This window comes from Corvus kubaryi, unplaced genomic scaffold (genome assembly GCF_017639235.1).
Source record: "Corvus kubaryi isolate FWS band 111438036 unplaced genomic scaffold, C.kubaryi_AGA036_p1.0 69, whole genome shotgun sequence".
Taxonomy (NCBI): Eukaryota; Metazoa; Chordata; class Aves; order Passeriformes; family Corvidae; genus Corvus; species Corvus kubaryi.
Genome location: NW_024582057.1, coordinates 559,611 through 579,767, shown reverse-complemented (window position 1 = coordinate 579,767; position 20,157 = coordinate 559,611).

Below are 20,157 nucleotides of genomic sequence, written 5' to 3'. Positions count from 1 at the left end.
AAGGGAAGGGATGAAGGTATTTAATTCAGCTAATTTTTTTTTATTTGTTATTTATTTAGATATTTCAGGCATGCAATTTCTGTAGATATAGCAAATGCCAGATGCTATACAAAAAAATCAAATGCTCTGTAGGTTTTTCTGTCATTTTTGAATATGGAGTCACCCAGAAGACCCAGAATTGGAATAAAATCCTCACTGTAAAAGGGACAGAAAAGCTGTGGAGCACAGAAGTACAGAATACGACAGTATGTCATGTGGTTAAATGCAACATGAGAACAGGTAGATTTTCTGTTAGATGCAGATTCTCAGAGTTGCCAAATGCCAGTATCTTCAGCAAATTTAGCAGTTCTGTGGATGCTTAAAGTCTCTCAGTATTTCTTGTACCTTTTTTTTTTGTGCAGTCATTAGCTTCATTCTCCTTCTCTCACCCCACACTGATTGAAGTGTCTACATTTAGATAAACTCAAAAATCTCAGGTGAGGCTTGTTCACTGAAACCAGTTAAACTAACCTTTTGTTTAAAATGCACAGCCATTTGAGCAATTGGAAATTTATTGGAAAGTGTAGCAAAGTCAATAAAAAATCTGCTGAACATTGTTAGCTTGTTAGGACAACTAGACAGACTTTTTAAAGTAAAATTTATTTGAAGGTAGAGAAGACTGAAAAATCTGATCCTGTAGATTTGCCTTTTTAGGTGCAAATCAAAGTGTTAGGCTGGTGAGATAGAATTTGTGTTTAAAGATACCTGTTGACCTTAAAATAGATTTTTTTCTACATTCTTGCTATTTTTTCATCTCAAATTCTGCAGCCTGGACTAAGGGAAACAGACTGAGTGTTTCTGCAGTGGAGTTCTTTCCTTCTTCACTGACAGAAATTACACAGTTTTCTGAAGGAAATTTTTTTCTTAAATTTTGATAAAGGAACCTCTGAAGAAGCTGAGCTTATAACAGAGAAGGGAGTAGTGTGTAAGTGAAGATCTGATGAAGACCTAGAGCATTTGACAGATGTAGATCTCCAAAAAACCCAAGGATGAAAATCAAGACTTCATCCTCTATAAGATTCAAAAAGATTCAGATGCAAGTTTCCAGTTTCAGTCCGTCTCAATCTAAAACATCAACAAAAACTAGGTGAAATTATCTGGTATGTCCCATACACCAGAAGAATTAAAAATTTTGGAATTTCCAACTCTCTACATGACAGCTTTCTGCTACACTTTTAACATGGAAATAATGAGCAAAAACATCTCTAATAAACAATTAAGACCCCTCAGAGCAACACCCAATACATGATGTTACCCATGTACAGTTAAGGGACAGGATGAGTCCTCAACTCCTCTTTAGCCTTGTTTGTGCCCTGAGCAGAAGTACTGTGCCTCCACTGGGATCAGAGTTACAGAGATTCATCAGCTGATGGCACAGTTGAACAGAGAAGTTGATATTGAGATGACTGATGGGCCACCTTCAATAGATGATCCAGCTTTGGCTGTTGCACCCTGTTCCTGGAGTGTTTCTTGTCTTGATTGTGAGAGGAGCCATGAGTGTCTGTCCTTTCCCTAGGAGAGAAAATCTGTTTAAAATTATGTAAGTGACAGTTATCTTAACCTTGTACACTTGAGAGCAGCTCAGAGTATCTCATTTCACAGCAAGCCAATCTCCTTTCATTCTTGGTGAGTTTACTGGGATATTCCTTGGTATTCTTGACTTAGATATTCAAAACTTTATTCTCAAATAATGCCCTTAAAGCTATCTCTTCTATACCTTGCTTGTAGATGACATAATTTCTTCCATTAAAAAAAAAAGCAAAGCTGTCCTATTGTAGCATTCTACAACTTTCTTTCTTTTTTTTTTTTTTTTATCTGCAAACCCAATACACTGCTGTAACTTGCATATGCAATTTTTTAAAACTTGTCCTTTGGATTGAGTTCTTCAGCTTTTACTGTATCTTAGACTGCCATTTTCTAAATGTGTTCAGATGTTGTACTGGTGCTGTTATCTTACAGATTTTTTTCATTCTTCTATTTTGCGTGCGCATTTTGGTTTACAGTGTATTAACGGAACGCTCAAAAAAGTTAGTAGTAAAGAGCCTTTCAAATCAGCTTTCCAAAGCAAAGAGCTGACAGTAGGAAGAAATAATACACGGTGTGCATTGACTAACCATCCGTGGATTCCTTTATAAACCTTAGCAGGAAAACAAATCTGTAAACTCAAGATGAGGTCCTGAGACAAAGACAGGATGTAAATTCCTGCTTGGTGCTTGGTACTTTTTTCTGATGAACTCAAACACATTGCTGCTAACAGCATTTCCTTCAGAAAAGATATGGGGGAGCTGTGCAATTGCTAGGATACTTCAGTTTAAAGCGCTACTGACCATAACTCTTACTGTGTAAATTACAAAGTATTTGTCTGGGTGAAATTCACTGTAAATCAAAAGCTAAATTCTTAGTCCATATTGTTTCTTCACCAGTTTGCTAACAGCTCAGGGAATTTAGAGCAGTCATTTCACTTTGAAAGTGTATTCAGAGACATATATTTTCTTGCATCCTTCCTTAAGGAATCCAAGTTATTTGAACTGGACTATTCCAGGCAATTCACTTGCTGCTTAAAGACTAGAGAATCTGTCCCCTGGTGAACTTAGTTGAAAAATTAGAAAGTTTAATTTAAAAAGTGTCAGAAAGCTTTATCTTTCTGCTTCTGACATTTATTTTTTCCTGCCTCATTGAATGTGGCTAGAGCCATTCACCAAAGTCAATGTAGAATATTCACTTTTCAGACCATTTGACTATATTTCATACTCTCCCTTTGAAAAAGGTTATAGCAGCCACCAAAATGGAAAAGAAACGTGCCCTACCACATGAGTGGAGCATCTACTATCTCATAATTTCTCAAAATGGGTTTGTGGGTCCTGAAGCAGAGAGTGAAGAAGGACAGAGAAGAGATCACCCGTCTGTGCTGCAGAGTACAATGCTACTGGATTACTGTCTCTTGAATGTAAAAATTTGGGCTAAAGCCTAATCTAGAGCTTCTAGTCATCTTGTGTTGGCTAGCAAGTGACTATAGTACACTATAGAATGCACAGTGATAATTTTAATTTTCTCTATTGCAAAGTTTTCTTGCCATTATAGAACTGTCTTTTGGCTGTATGATGAAATGTGATAGCGGGATGCTGCTGTGGGATTGCTTGTAGAACCCCAGATAGAGAATTTTTTCACCATTCTTTTTGCAGCTTCATCACCACTGTGCACTGCACAATACACTCAGTTTCTTTAAAAATTATAATACAACTGCGGCTATAGGGAAAGAATGTGCTAAGAGTGTAGACATAAATTAAATGTTAATCACACAGAAATTATTACAATTTGATAATATACAAAAGGAATCCATCTCCCTTGAAATTAAACAAAATTATTTAAAATCTCAATATGCAATCAAAATCAAAACAACTTTATAAAATGATATTTTAATTTAAATTGCTTAAATGGAATGCTTTAGTGTATTCCATTGGCAGACAGATATAATCCCAGCACTTGTATAATAAGCTACTTCAGTTAGACAGCAATTAACTTTTTAAATTCAGTTAAGTATTACAAATTGTCAATTGCTTTCTGAGAAAAAATGTCTAGAGAGGAGATCAGGTACTTCTGACTGAGTGTAAAAAAAATGTACTAGTATTAACTAATTCTGGAAGATTGTCTATATTCAAAATGTGATAAAGCTAATGCTTTGAAATTTTAGTGATAGACTATTGCTCCCTGTTATTTTTATAATGGTGTTTAAATTCCATGATGAATTGTGGCTAAATTTTGCATATGGTTTAGGCTGAATAAGTTTTCTACAAACTGCTATATGAATAGATAATTGGTTCCTTTTGATTTACAATCCAAAAGGGAACCGAAAGCAAGGGCAATTAAAAAAAAGAAACCCTCGCAGAACTGTTAACAGGCCTTTTTTGAAGTAGCTTGAGTAGGTTAGGAAAATGCCATTAACCTTCGGGGAGGTTATGTTCGTAAATGTCCCTGTATCCTTTTAAGATCTCAGCTTTGGTACTCTTTTGGACTAGAACATGTTGCAAATGGGAGAACAGAGAGAGGCTTGCACTAGAAAAACTTCTCACAGGGCTGATGCAAAGGGCTTTTAAAGGTGAGAGAGGTTCCTGCAAACTTCACTATGTTACTTCCCTGACATGTACAGAATATCCTCTGTTTCTGCACTCACAGTGCCTGGGAATGGGTTACATTACAATAACTTTTAAACCTCTGTGCTATCCCTCTTTTGCAGTAGTGTTGGTCTGAGTCCTCACTGATAGCTGATAGCATGTGAAAGGAGAAAATATGCTATCAGGAAATAATGCCAAAGTAGCTCCTAGGTGCTTGTGGGTAGAAATAGAGAGAGTGTGGCTGTGTAGGCTTTGATTCCCTAGAAAACCAAGAGAAAACTTCAGCATATTGGCTAACGTGAACATTTCCAAAATATAGGTGTTTTGTTCTGTTCTGAGACTTTTGGGTCTCTGTCAGCAGAGGGATGTAGAAGTCATCGTCTCAAAGAGGTTGACTTCCCTCCTGGGTACCTGTTTGGTTGCTCAAAGTACCAAGTCTTTACCTTACCCACCTTGCAATTTGCATTCCTGCACACACTGAAGCTGACTGCCTGGAGAAAGTCTTATTTATCTAAATATTCGTTAATCTGATAAGCAACGAACAAGTGTTCTCACTTATATAACACTACTGAGCTGGCAGACTGAGAGCATTTTACACACATTACCCTTTCATGCAGAAACACTGGGAAAAAGTAGCTGGTCAGGGAATTACAATGAGCACACCAGTAACAGAAAAGAGACAGGGAGAGCCTATGAGGCAAAGGGAGAAGGGGGATGCTGCAGGCAGGCTGGGGGAGGCCTGGAGAAGTGATGTGAAGGTGGAGCTGGAATGAGAGCAGGCTGGCATGCTGTCAGCAGCACAAGCTGTGCTGAAGGGCAGAGTGCTGCATAGGTAGGCAATATACAATAAGGAAAAAATGTATACTGAAAGAGGGCATATGAAAAAAGTTCCAGCCTCCAGGAGTCACATGGCTTGCCAATAGTTGTCTATAAAAGTGTGCAAAACAAGCACGACTAAGGGTTTGTTTCAATCTCACGAGGAATTCCAGTAATGTAAAGTAGAATATCAGGTATTTTGCTCCTTTCATTCTCTTGAATATCTTGAATATTTAAGCAAGCCCCTTAATAGAATGCAAACAGAATACTAGATGGTTAGCATCTTTTTGGAGCAAGTATTTCTTTTAGAAGTAGGGGAAAAAGGTCAGTCCTGCCCATGGAAGTTGAAAAACCCCCAAAAACTGATGGGAAAACTTTTTAAAAATATATATCATATATATAGTTATTTATGCATAAAATAGCATACACAATAGGTCACAATAAAAAGTCAGATAAAGACGGGATAATCTCACCAATTTCTTTTATCAACTTCTTCAAAATTTCACATGGGGAACATTAACCCAATGGAATAATGAGGAAGAAAGCAGGAAAAAAAAAGAAAAGAGAAATAATTACATCTGAGGGTCATTTTAAGTATTAATTTTTGACTTTTTCAGGAGAGAAACATCTATGATTTTTATGATTCGTTGAGAAGACAATTAGATGATTTGTCCTATGAAGGCATAATTTTCTTATTTTCAGGAAGAAAGGACATCTGTATGCCAAAAAGGTGAAAATGGATTTATTGTCTACTGTAACTTTCTAAAATCTGTAGCTGTCCTTTTTTTTTTTCAAATATCATTTCAATTTATATAGAATTTCAATTATATATATAAATGGAGTGAGGTGAGGGTACAGAACCACCGAATCATTAACGTTGAAAAGAACTCCAAGATCATGGAGGCCAATCTTTGAACAATCACCACCTGGTCAGCTAGATCATGGCACTGCATGTCATGTCCTGCCATTTCTTAAACACCTCCAGGGATGATGACTTCACCACCTCCCTGGACAATCCATGGCAATGCTTAATAACCTTAATAACCTTAATAACTGAAGAAATTCTTCCTGTCCTCTTGTTCTATGGCTGGTTGCTTGGGGGAAGAGACCAACCCCCACCTAACCACACCCTCCGTTGAGGTAACTATTATCATCAATAAAGGTCTTAAACAGGACTGGCCCCAAAACTGAGCCTTGGGGGACCCCACTAGGGACCGTTCACTGACTGGAGGTGGCACCACTCTCCACCATGCTCTGGGCCTGGCCATCTAGCCAGTACTTAACCCAGCAAAGAGTGAACCTGTCAAGTGTGAATATGTTCACTCATATGGAGGTATAAAAGAAGATATTATTTCCAAAGACTTTTAAAGAGAGACTTCTCTGTGATGTCACTGCCTGAGAATTAGGAACAGACATCAGCTGATTTCACACTTACCTGGGCAACATTGTTGTCCCAATAACCTTTTGGGGTACAATTATAAGGTTTGGCTTGGTTTAGTAAGGTTTTGGAGAAGATGTTGGCAAAACAGATCATAAATATCAAAATCTTCAATTCATTTCAGGAGAAACTGTCTTTCTGATGGGTGCTGACATGACCTGCTTTTTATGAAATGGTTTTACACTATACCTTCCTTCTCAATGCCGCATTGCTCAAGTACAGCATTCCTGAATTCTTGCCAAGTACCATTCAAAGCAGTAGTGCTTTGGAATGAAAAGAGAGGTGGTTTAGCACATGTTTAGGGCTCATAAATGTAAGCTACAAATTCCTTGAGAAAGGATATTTGTCTGCTTTCATTCTTTTTTTTGCCTTTTTTTTTTTCTTAGATACCCACCTCTAATTCATACATTTAAATTACCTCCCAAATAATGACAGATGTGTTCAGGATGACTTTTTTTAGGGGCTGCTTTAAGAATTCCTTTACCCCTTGCGCATTGTTTGTTTGTTTTCAATTAAAATGTCATCTTATAAATAGGGAGGGGAAAACCCTTGTCCATTCAAGAAAAATCTACCATTAATAGCAGATCTATCCTGTCTTTCAAATTTTCATTGCACACAGCATTGTATTATGTCATCAGTAGTCTTGCTGACAATAGCACGACCTCATTCTTTGTAATGACTGTAATGCAACTTCTTGATGAAAGCACTCTTTGACAACACTTACCACCATAGTAAGACAAGATGAGAAGCATTAAAAAACTCTTTCAACAAATCTTGTGCTACTCCTCTTTATCTTCACCTGCAGAAAAGCTGCCTGATGGTACCGAGCGGGTGGACATTTCACTGTGTTTTATGATCACTAATCCTCTCCAAGCGAGTCCTCGGTACCCTTTTAGCTTCTAACTGGAATACTGCAGTAATAGATGGGGAGCTGCAGCAGTTTTTATAAAGACTCTGTGTAAACAAGTGAGATGATAGGAAATGTAGCCCCACCGAGACCCTGCCTACTGAAAGAAAATTCTCCTGCTTGCTTGTCTTCCTTTTTTTCAGCATACAGAGATTCAATCAGATGAGCTGCTTAGTTAAAGGTCAAAATGGAACCCTTTCTCACCCTTTTTCATTTTTCCAAGCCAAATATTTTATTGGCTCTAGTACAGTGAAAAGAGAGGGTAAAAAAATGACAATATAACCTGATTAAACGAAGTGTTATCCCTCATTTTAAATAACTATGAAACATTTCCAGCACTTTTAGTTTTACTTTTCAATAAATAAATTAAGTTAATTCACATATTTTAATTGTATCTGAATTTACACTGTTTATGTGACAGAGGCAGCCAGAGCCGACTTGACTTTGGAGAAGGGTAAGACAAATTTTGCACTGACTTAAACACACCTTACAATTCCACTGAAACCAATATATGTGCATATCTACAGAACACAGTCCAGTCAATCACTATGTGCTTTCTTTGAACAAATACATGCGTGCATGTACACATTTTTAGTCCTTTGAAGATTTTTCTCTTAAGGCCTTGCTTAATTTCAAGTTACAGCAAGTCTATCCTATTTCATTACATTTATCATCATACCCCCCCAGTCTGCACAAAATGTGCAGGGTCAATAGCACCAGCAGAGTCTACCTAGGTGCTGGAGATGAAAGGTCAGGAACAGAATGTTATTCCTGATAAATGAAATCTGCCACTTCTCCTTCCATTTCTCTGCAAAAAGCCACAAACCTTTTCAGTGCTGGGCATTCAGACTAGTGGAGTTAGAGACCACCTGCTCTTTAAATGATAAGGAGAAATAAATTAATACTGACAGCTTGTTAATCCATCACCTGACAGCCACTGCACTGAGGCCTGATCATAATTTACAGAAATTCATGTATAGTTGCCTGAAGCCCTATTTAGTAATATCTGTGCAATCTATGAATGAATCCAACCTAGAGACATATATAATAATCATAATGGGATTAACTGGCAGATATTAGCTCTCACCTTCTGATAACCCAAGGAAAGGTTTTTCCTATTTTTCTTTCCAACATGGTAGATGATATTGAATTTAATGCATGGCAGAAAAAAAATACTTTTTCTTTTTTAACAGTTGGAACACATAATCCAGTCGGAATGGGTAATCCCTTGGTATTTATGGGTTACACTTAATTGCAATTAGCAGAACTAGTGGTGAGAGCTAAACATTTTTTTTCCCCGCAATTTTTAATATTGTGTGTATTTTTAACTATAAAGTAGTTTATGGATAGATAAAAATTTTCTAAAGGCATCTGCAGTAATTTTACATGCATTTGTCAGTAAAACTGTTTTGGCTAAATCCTAAGGCACTAATTTACTTCATGGGACCTGCAAACTTAAATCATGTGAAAAAAGAATACATATTACTCATCTTGAGGAATATCCCTGATTTTGACCAAATCATTACATACACCAAATTTTCAAAGATGGAGAGGACACATTTGCTAGGGACGGGGGCTGCTTTGTTCATGCTCCCAGCTGTTTGGGCACAATGCTATGCAAAGAATACTCACAAGGGATGATGGTCAGCCTCTGACTCTGGCCTGGGACCTGGTGTCAGTGGAGCAGAGGAGCACCTGAAGGACAGTGTCACTGCTTGCATTCCTGGTGGAGCATGTGTGGCTTGTTTCTTCAGGTGCTTGGCTGTAGTCACCTCTTGTAGTGCCCTTTTCTGTTGACTACATGCTTGGCTTTTGAATAAGTGCTCATCTCTCTCCACCCTCTCCACAGAAGCACCACTGATGGAAAACAGGCTTGTAGATGCTGCATGAGGAACCAGCTGTCAAAACCACAGAGAATCATGAATCATTTAGGTTAGAAAAGACTTTTAAGATCATCCCAGCACTGCCAAGTCCACCACTAAAACATGACCCTAAACTCCATGTCTACATGTCTTTCAAGTATCTCCAGCGATGGCAACTCAACCATTTCCCTGGGCAACCTGCTCCAGTTTTGGCAACCCTACTGGTGAAGAAATTTTTCTTAATGTCCAATTTAAACCTCCCTAGAACCATTTCCTCTTGTCCTATCACCTATTTCATGGCAGAAGAGGACAACCGCCACCTTGCCACATCCTCCTTTCAGGCAGTTGTAAAGAACAATGAAGTCTCCCCAGAGACTCCTTTTCTCCAGGCTTAATACCCCCAGTTCCCTCAGAGGAATTGTGCTGCAGACCCTTCATCAGCTCCCTTGCCATTCAGAAGCTGTGTCTGAACCATCCAGAGCCACCATGTTCATTACAGAGGGTTCTGGTTTTCATGACACTGAGATACCTGCCCCAGGGAACTGCCAGTACCTTTGAATTGCAAATATTTGGCATGTTATATTGCTTCTCTGAATCACATGCTTCTACCTATCCATAATATTTTATATTTTAAAAGAAAGGCAGAAAGGTAGGTCACATATAATGGAATTAAATAAATTTGTTTTGGAGGCTGTATGATGAAATCACATCTTTTAGATAAACACTTTTAAAACATCCTGACTTCAGTACAAATTATGAAAAATTGAGCCCTTTAGGGTCACAAAATAGGTTCAAATAAACAGTTTGTTTTTGTGCTTCTTTCCCTCCATACCTGAATAATCTAAAATGTTCTTCTGATTGAAAGTCACAAAGACTTCCTGCCACTGCAAACGTTGTCAAGAACAGGTCATATTGACCCCATGCAATTCAGAGGGGTTTAAAAGCAAAAAAAGGTACAATTACCAGACTCCTGGAGCTCATTTTGCATTGCTAAGTTGTTATGTCTCTGTTTCTGCTACTTACCGCCTGCTGTGGAAGAATAACAGCGTTGTTTCATGAGTACTTACATGCAAAGTGCCTTTAAAACCCTCTCTGCTCTTCTTCTCAGTGCCAAAACTGAGATAAACATTTACCTTTTTACAAATCATAGAAATAAGGAATCAACCCCCCGCTTCTACCCCCACCACGTGACAGTATTTATGAGAGGGTACAGAACTTCATCAGCCAAAGATTGCTTAGGAAAATGGCCACATAATAGCCCAAGGAGACTCACAGACTCCTTTTTCCTTTGGCCATGCACCAGCAGCAGGCATCTGCCTTCTTTGCCAGCAGGGAGTTTTGGTACCATGTACCAAAGCAAGCAGGGAAATAAAAGTTTGTCGTGTGTAACCAATAACATGGCACAAAAGTCTGGCACTGCTAAAATCCTCCTTGAAAGTGAATTTTACTTGTGCCTGCTTTTCTCTCATCCTTTCATTGGACTGTGTGCTGACTGGCAAAAGACAAAAACCAGAAAAAGGGGAAAAGCAGAATCTGCCTTGCCTTCCGACTTACTGCATGAGAGAATGAACCTGACTGCATGTAAGGACAAGTCCAGGGATGACAGGGAGAAAATCACACTGGACAGCCAAGGAACACCCTACCCCTGTGAGGGATCTTTCTTTCTAACTTTCCTGTTAATACTTAGCTGTTCCAGATTGTCTGCAGCATCTCTTTACTGACTTGGTCTGTCTTTCCTCAGCAGGCAGTAGCAATGGTATGAAATGAAGGCTGGAACTAGAAATGCAATATTCAGTAATTTTATGGAATATATAATTTTATCTCATTGGCCAAGGGCCAGGATAGGACAGTTTCCAGCAGGAAAGGACACGTGAAATGTCACTGATGGATTTTGTGATGAAGAAAATAACTGAGAAGAAGCATTCTCAGAGTGGCCCCATGTGAGGTGTGCACCAGGTACTCCTGGTAGGGGGGCTTCTAATCCCCACAATGAACATTTTAAAACCTGCTGTTTTAGCACTTAACTCCAGTTGGAAGGTGCAAGCATGTGATTTTCATTTGAAAATATTCCTTGGGATGAGCAAGGGGGGAATAAAGTAAAACAAATTAATAACTTGCAGGGAGGCCTCACTGAAGTTGCTAGTGTTTTCCTACTGTAATATTCATGTCAATCAGTTGTTTCCTTTTCAGCTTCACACAGTCCCATTAGGTAACATGTTGTCAACAAAAATAATATAATTCCAGCACCAAGGGCTTTTTGTGATTATCCAAATCCCATTAACAATGCCTAAGAAGCAGGTTTGCTACTGGGTTTTACTGCTGTTAATATATTAAGTGCATGCTTGGGGCATACATTTGAAATTCTCTGATCTGTTTTGTTACTCAAGCTATAACTAGATGGAAGAGATTAGGCTTGGTAACTGCTTAATATTGAACAGTCCAACTATCTACATCATCTCTCCAGGTAATTTGACAATACTGCACTGAATAACTGATCATAACAGACCTTTCTCACAATATTACATTTTTGATACTGTCACTGATGATTTAAGATTTTGAGGAGCTGAAGTGTGGTTTTAAACATACAGTCCACTTGAACAGCATAGCATAAAACATAATGCCAACCTAAATTACATACTGCCTCAATTTCACAGATGTGATATTCTACCAATAAAATGAGTCTAAAAAGTAATTGAGGCAGTCTCTAGCTGGTTTTTCCCAGTTCTGTCCATTCCTGTTTATCCCTGACATTGGTATTTTCTGTTGCACCGAAGAGCTCAGACACTCACTCTGTAAAAGATACTTCTGAGGAGCTGGAGTAGTCATCTTGTTAATCACTCTTCTCTTGATTTTTCTTCCCTTTTGTTTCATCGCCATTCACAGACGGGCTGAAGCAGAGAGGGAAAAAGTTCAAGACAAAGGAAGCACCGCTGGGAGAGATGTCACAATTGCACAAGTGTATGGAAAAAAATAGGGAGGGAGTAGTTCGTAACAGGGTCTCTGTTACTGTGAAGCCCGTGCAGAAAGCTGTTTAGCAGTTCAGAGTGCCATGTGCACCTGAAATAATGCATATAGCATGTGTATACATGTACATGTATATTTTATATGGATGTTTTCTAGCCTCATTTATATTCTGGCTTTGACATTGTTTGATAGTAAAGCACTTGATGGAGGCTGGAGGAAGAAGAATAATTTATACTGCTCTCCAATCTGAGTAATTGACTGGAGGCTGTTTTTTTAGGACCTCTATAAGGAAATGTAGTGCAGTAGAAGAGCTCATTTTAGTTTGGTTTCCATAAGATGCTGTACATGCACTGCAGAAATGCTGGGTACTTGAGTAGAAGCCTTAATGACATAAAAGAGTTTTTTTGTTTTCCCAGTTAACCATTTGCAACTACAACTGCATGACTCAGAATTGTCAATAGCTATTCAGGCACAAAGCTGGAGCTCCTCAATGTTGTTCCACACCCTAGAAAATAACTATACCAATCAAGGATTGCACTGTGAGGGCTGTGTGTGTGAAAACAGAAGTGTGGTGTGCCCTATATTGTGTTGTAAAAAACTGTTCCTAGGATCGGTACAGAAACAAGTCACATGCTCAAGGTAAAAATGGCATTTTTAAATTTGATGTTCATGAAACTGTTTCTGTCAGTTAGGCTTATGAGCCATGCCTGAGATTTCTAAAATCACTGTTAAGATCACAGTCACGCTGAGATCAAAGCCTGAGCCTGCGCTAACTCCAGTGAGGCCAAGATTTCATTTCTTGATGTCAGCATCTTTGAATATCTACATCCCCAAACTCAGTTGTGTGAGTTATCACACCAGTCTCAGTGCATTTGCAAGTGCTGGCTCTGAAGGTTGCTCTGTCCTGAGGTAAACTGGTATGTCTACTATCTCTAGAAAAATAGCAGAATGCTCTGAAACCTTTGAACATCATTGTGGATATGTCCTGTGCTGTCACACTAATGCTTCTCCTTGCTTTGAGAATTACAGCAGAGTGGTGAAGCAGCTCAACAAAGGGAAGTGAGAGTACATAAATGTATTCCTTGTGCAACACTTGAAAGACTGAAGGTATTAATTGTGCATCACAGTTTTGTTTCATCTTATAACTCGTAAACAAATCCTTCGTATCTGTGTATCTCATGTGTGCACTTGTAGTTTAACCTAAGTGCTTCAGACATTTTTTCCACATTTTCTAATTAAAAAAGCATTTTCAAGGATCCAGCAGTACTGAGTACAGGGGGAAAATCACTGCCCTAGTCCTGCTGGCCACAGGATTGCTGATAAAGACCAGGATCCCATTGGCCTTCTTGGCCGCCTGGGCACACACTGGCTCCTGTTCAGCCACTCCTGTTCAACCAGCACCCCCAGGGCCTTTTCGGCTGGGCAGCTTTCCAGCCACTCTGTCCCCAGCCTGTAGCGCTGCCTGGGGTTGTTGTGACTGAAGTGCAGGACCTGGGACTTGGCCTGGCTGACCCTCAAACAATTTGCATCTGCCATTGTTCCAGCCTGTCCAGATCCTTCTGTAGAGACTTCCTACCCTCCCCCCAGAGCAAGACTCCCACCCAGTCTGTTTGGTGTTGTCTGCAAACTGCCTGAGGTTGCACTTGATCCTCTTGTGCAGATCATTGATAAAGGTATTAAACAGGACTGGTCTCTGTACTGAGTCCTGGGGAACAGCACTTGTGACCAGCTGCCAATTGGATGCGACTTCCTTCACCGCTGCTCTCTGGGCCTGTCTCGCAGACAGTTTTTTATCCACTGAAGATTGCACTTGTCCAAGCCAGTTCCTCCAGGAGAATGCTGTAGAAAATGGTGAAAAAGGCTTTGCTAAAGTCCGGGTAGACAACATTCACAACCTTTTCCCCATCCACTAAACAGGTCACCTTGTCATAGCAGGAGATCATGTTACTGAACCTAAAAACAGCCCGTCTGACAGAGTGCAAGATAGATAAAGGCCACAATAGATATGGTAGCTATGTTCATAAACTGGACAATGACATATATATCTCGATGTGCTGGAGCAATAAGTGCAATTCTCAGTATATCCCTGAAAAAAGGTAAGAAACTTTTGATGGCAGTTCCCTTTTTTGTTTGTTTGTTTTTTGGTTTTTTTTTTTTGTTTTTTGTTCTTTTGCTTCTGTTCTATCTTGTAGATACAATTTTGTACCTCTTTTTCTTCATCCAATAAATCCATTTGCAATTGTAGTAACCTCTATTGTTGTACAGTAGTAATAGTCTTGCTGACTCTCAGACCTGACTTAATGGAGAGGCAACAAAGGCCCAGCACCTTAGGCTCAGTAAGATAAGAGGTTGTAGAAGAGAAAAAAATCAAGTGTTGTTGAATTGAGAGTCTTTCCTAGAGTACTGTCAGTAACCTTCAAGACAATATGAGAAGACTCCATGTGAGATAATGTGTACAATTATGATGCTCCATGAGGAGGAAAGAAGTACTGAAATAAAAGAGTAATAGATGCAGAAGAAGAGCTGGCAGAATGATTAGGGCAATGGTTAGAAAGGCTAACCCACTTGGCTTGTTTTGTCCTAGTGAAATGAGACCTAAGAGAAGACATGTAATGGTGGCAAAAAAAAAAAGTAAATACAGACTGCTGAGTGAATTTGGGGTTGAAATTGAAAACAAAAGTCGCACGCCAGAAATTAAGTTCTAGAGCAGAATCCTATTACCACAAATATGGGCAAAAGTTGTAACTAGCATTATATTGAATTTGATCAGTTTTGATGGGAATGCCTTGCTTTTCCCAGAATGTCTAAATCTTATTCAGTGAGATACAGTGAAAGGATTCATTTCAGAACGTGACCACTGTAGACAGAGGATCCATTTTCCTCAGTGGTCAGCTGCATTCAATGCAATGACAAATTGAACTGTCGCTTCATCGTCTCTAAAAAAGGTCTGTATTCCATAGCCTCATGTTTTGGTTTTTCATATGTTTTCTTAGTTAAAATGGAGACAATGGTGTCCTTATGGATCTCCATTTTGTAAGGAAAAACAGAGTATTAAACAACCACTTTTGCAGCAAAAATGAGAATATTCCATATATTTTCCCTCATTCAAACTTTGCCACAAGTAGTTGCTGTTTTAAATACAAAAAAGAAATTTTAAACTAACCCTTTCCTGTGATGCCCTTGTAATACTCACAAATATAAGTGCTATAGACATGCAATACGAGTGATTAAAAAGGCCTCCAAATTGTCAAAACTAGAAGCACTCACAGAGTAAATGCTAATTATTTCTGCTTTTTCTCTTTCCTGAAGAATATCCCCCAGTCCAGTTATCAGTCCTACTGTAATTGGAAGTGGTGTGTGTGTGTGCTGAAATATGTACAGCGATATACACACATTATTAAATACTCAAATTCTGCATACTCATAGGTGAGTTGGGCAAATTGTAATGGGGAGAGAGGGACAGAAAATGCAAATTTACCCAAATAAAAAAGTTATGTGGATTAAATGTTGGAGTTTGCAAAGTTATGACTGAGGGAGATATTGCACAGTCCATTACTACAGAACAGTCAAACACTTTGGAATGCACCTGGGTCCTACACTAAGCACACATTTATCTGCATTAGAACCTTCACTCCTTTTCTTCCTCCAGTTCCCAATATTACCAGATAGAGTCATCTCCTCTTGTAAAAACTAGCTTCCAAAGAGAGCTCGACTCCGTGTCCATTAGGTTAAGATGTCAGTTTAGGAAGAGGAAGGCAAAAGTTATCACTCCAAGTCGGTCAACATAGGGGCTTGCACATAGGTCCCTTGTTAGCCTCCAAATCTATCAGGTTCTCTGGAGTGGTGTATCTTTTCCACTAAAATATTTCGGCACAATTGACACTAGTCTATATTAAAACAAGCAAAAAAATTAACCTCTGTAAGTTTCATTTTATGCAGATTTTATATGGGTGCTTGTACACACACAGCTGCAATTGCAAACAAAACCAGTATTTGGGACACCACTACCCTTTCTATAAATGGAGGAAACAAACTCATTCAGGCTCCATTTATGCCAGCTGTCAAGTACCAGATCATTCATGAATTTGGTCAAATTTAAGTCTCTGTTGCAATCAGGGTTAGTGATCTTTAGAACCACATTGTATCTTTGATCTTACTTCCCTTAAAAAAAAAAAAAATCACTAAAACTGTTATTTCATTTTATAATGGACCAGCCTTCCTCTTCTATGTTTTTTTCTAATGTACCTGTTTAACTTTGTTGTGACTTCTCAGTGCTCTTCTGACACAACCTGTGGACTGTTTTGAAAGCTTTTTGCTGCTAGTGGCTCCAGTTATGCCATGCTGGGGATGAGAAGAGAGTTTTTTTCAGATTGCAAGAATACTCCAGCTGATTCTTAGACATGTTTCAGCTGTGTGAATTATCAGGTTAAAGAAGTGTTCATGTAGAACATGGCACTGGCATAGCCCTGACAGATATAGACTGCTATTTTATTTTTGGAATATCAGCCTAAGGCTATTGTGGCTGGCTTGCTGACAGACATCATGTGCTGGTATTCCAACAGAGAAATGTTAACTATAAAATCAACTAATCCAAGGGTTTTCTATTATACTTAAATTTTTAATAAGTTGTCAAAAGCCCTCTTTACACTGTTCATTTAAAATTGGACTGAGGAGCCCCACTGTCACTTAATAAGCATTTACCCACTGGAAACACCAGCAAGGGGAAGGGTGGCAGGACTGAAAATCTCCTCTATGAAAAGAACTTCTGCTCTTTTATTCCATGTCATTTTGACTGGCTGGGTACATCTACCCCAGATGGTCACACTGGATTGCAATATGGATTTGTCATCCATATTATCCCTCTCTCAGACATTCAGCTCCTTTCAGCATACTTGTGATTTTTGTGATCCAGCTGCTTGTTACTATACCATAACCTCAGTGGTATGGTTGCATTTTCCTTACCTCTCTTGGCCCTCATTTCTTCATGGATCTTTGAACCTCACTATTTCATCCCTGCCTTCAGCAAGGAGGGATTCACAGGAACCAGAATATAGTGTCATGGCTCATGTAGGTTTCTTGCTCCACAGACAAGAGGCCTGTGGGTTTCACCTCTCCAGCAAGAAGAAATTGGTCTGAACTGCTTTTTATATATCAATGCTCTCTAAAGAGTTAAAGAACACGTGTGCCAGGAGAGACCAGCTATGTTTGCATTGCTGCTGTAGGACTACTGCACTTTTAATCCTTGTGTGTTACAGGTGGCTTCCTTCACACACTTAGATCCTAACCAGGCAAGGTATGGCACTTAACCACATAGCAAGGTGCAGAACAAGCCTCACCTAAGCAGAGTTCTGGCTCTTCAGAAAAAATTGTCCTTGTTTCACTGGCTTCAGTCCTGCAAACGCTGTGCTGTGCCCATACATGTGGACTTTGTGAAGAGAAGCCACACCAGCTCTCCTCTTGACTGATGTTGAGAGGATGGGACAGGGGGGCATAGGAGGCAAGGAAACAACTGGGAGCCAATGAAGAAATGACAGGTTATGGTGATGTGGGAGCTGAGCTATTTTCTAAACTGTCCTTGTAAAATCAGGTGATGAGTTGGAGGGTGAGCCAGATAATTGCTCTAAGCTCCATCTGATGTTTGTGTGAAGGATATGGAATGCAGGGGTTTCTGGCTGTAGCTAGCTCACTGCCACCATGTGGGTTTTGGTGATGCCCTTGTACTCTGCTTTCCCACAGGGGAGACAAAGCCATGGGAGTGTAATACTTTTAACAGCACCTCGTGAAAAGCCTCAGTAAAAGCAGTTATATGTTCTTCAAAGAGGAAGATGTAGGAGATGTAGGGAATGTAAATGGCACACAACTATTCATGCTTCTGTCATCTCTTCAAATACACCTGCGAGAGCCAGATCCTCATGTGTTTGCCACGCTTGGTGTGCTTTCTTCCACAGGAGTGATGACTGTGATCAGAATTGTCTTCTTCACTAAATTGAACAAGCAGTTCTGAGTCAGTTCTAAACCAGTCCAGGGTCTACTGTTCAGTGTGGGACTGAAATGATGGCAACAGTGAGTAATGAGATTAAGCACCTCCAGAATCTGGCACTGAAAACTCTACCTGACCTTCACACATTCATCTTTGAAGGGCCTTGTTGCAAAAAATATTCCAATCCTTTAGACTCTGCTTTCTGTCTTCTATACATGGGTAGTGATGATTATATGCAGTTACACATTATCAATACAAAGATTGATTATTTTCATTAGTGCTGCTATGAAGGCATGCAACTCTTCTGTGATAAAATATTTTATTATCAAAGCAGAAATCATGGAATCAATAGAAGAAACATCCCAAACTATTATTAACTCTTTAAAAATATATATATATAACAATGTATAGCGTAATTATTTTCTTCTGTAGTATCTGTAAACTCTTTATTGCCTTTATCAGCCATTGTCTCTCTATGGAGTCTTGTGTGGGAAGATGTTTCCTCTGAGAACACAGACTGATGCCAGAACTCACGGGTTCTAAACTTCTACTTTAAAGCAGTCATTAACACTTAATTAGCTAAAAAGCCCTCTATATGTCTAATGGTGAGATAAGGCTACACTTGTCAGATGTCCTTGACCCAAATTTGGGTGGTGACTTCACCAGGCCTATAGACATTACTGGGTGTGTCGCCAAACCTACTTGCTGTTAACAAGGGACTTTTAATGGTCAGGATTTACCTTAACATAAAACGTTGCCTGAAGCACTAAGAGACCACTCCAGTTTTAGCAATCTGACAGCACTTTTCTTTGTTTTGAATAAACAACATGCCCTGCCAGAGTTAAATCTTGCTGTTTCATTATTATATCTGTCTTGCTGTCTGTCTACCTATCTATCAGCAAGTTATTAATCAAAATTAGTTGTCTAAAAAGTGTATGGTGCAGCATTATTTGTAAACAGACATATAACAAACATTAAGGTAAAATGTGCCCAAAACATTGATTTTTTTCTCCCCTGCTCTCCAAAAGGTGGGCGTAACAAAATATGTCCAAGAAGGGAACAACAATGGAAACCTTCTTTTGGGAAGGACTCAGAGGGAAGGGAATGCCTGGAAGCAGAAAGACAAAGCCCAGTGATGCATCCAGAAGCACCAAGAGTAAGAGATGCTGCAGTTGAAGGTTGCAAAGAGGAAGAGGGCTGGCAAAGCTGTGGCATGAGTGTGTGTGCAAGTGAGGAGAAAGTGACAAAAGGATTCATCCTCTAAACCAGCTGATAATCATTGCTGGGTGTCAGCTGACAAAGTGCACAGAAACAATTCCCTGCCTTGCCAGCTCTAAGCCTACAGAGGATTTGGTGGAGATTTGGCTTTACCAATAAGACTGTGAAACAATAAAGGTCAATTTACAGATCATGTTTTGTCCATCCCATGCAAAAATTTACCTGTCACATATACATTAGCTACATAGCCACAATCATTCACATGCTTACAACTATTTTTGGTAAATGCTCTATTCGTTGAGACTTTCCAGTGGAAGATTCAATAGCACCTTACCCCGTGGATTGTTTCCACACAGACTGTTTCCATTATCTCTTTAGGATTCTGTAATTACTGAAATATAACCTGGATTTTTTACTCAATAGGGAAAGTATGTTTTTCTTAACTACAGTTTTTAACAACTTTTTAACAACATAACAAAAAATATTCAGCTGCAGGCAGGGAACAACACTGAAAAATTATCTCTTAAAAGGTGAATGCCTCAGTCAGTGATGAGATACTGAAGAAAGAAGAGGAAACATCTGGATACTATGAAGGGTCACAGCAACTTAGAGGAGGGAAGAGATGAAAGTCTGTGTGTAAGCTTCCAAAGTCAATAGTTAGCATCTAGCGCATGGGATAAGTCATTACCAGATTTTTATGATTGTAGCTTTTGTATTTCACCTTTTCTTAATTGCTCATTTCTCTCTTTAAATCTTGACTCTTTAAGCATCAGAAAACTTAAAGAGGATCAGACTTAGGATATTTGCAAATGGCTTGAGTG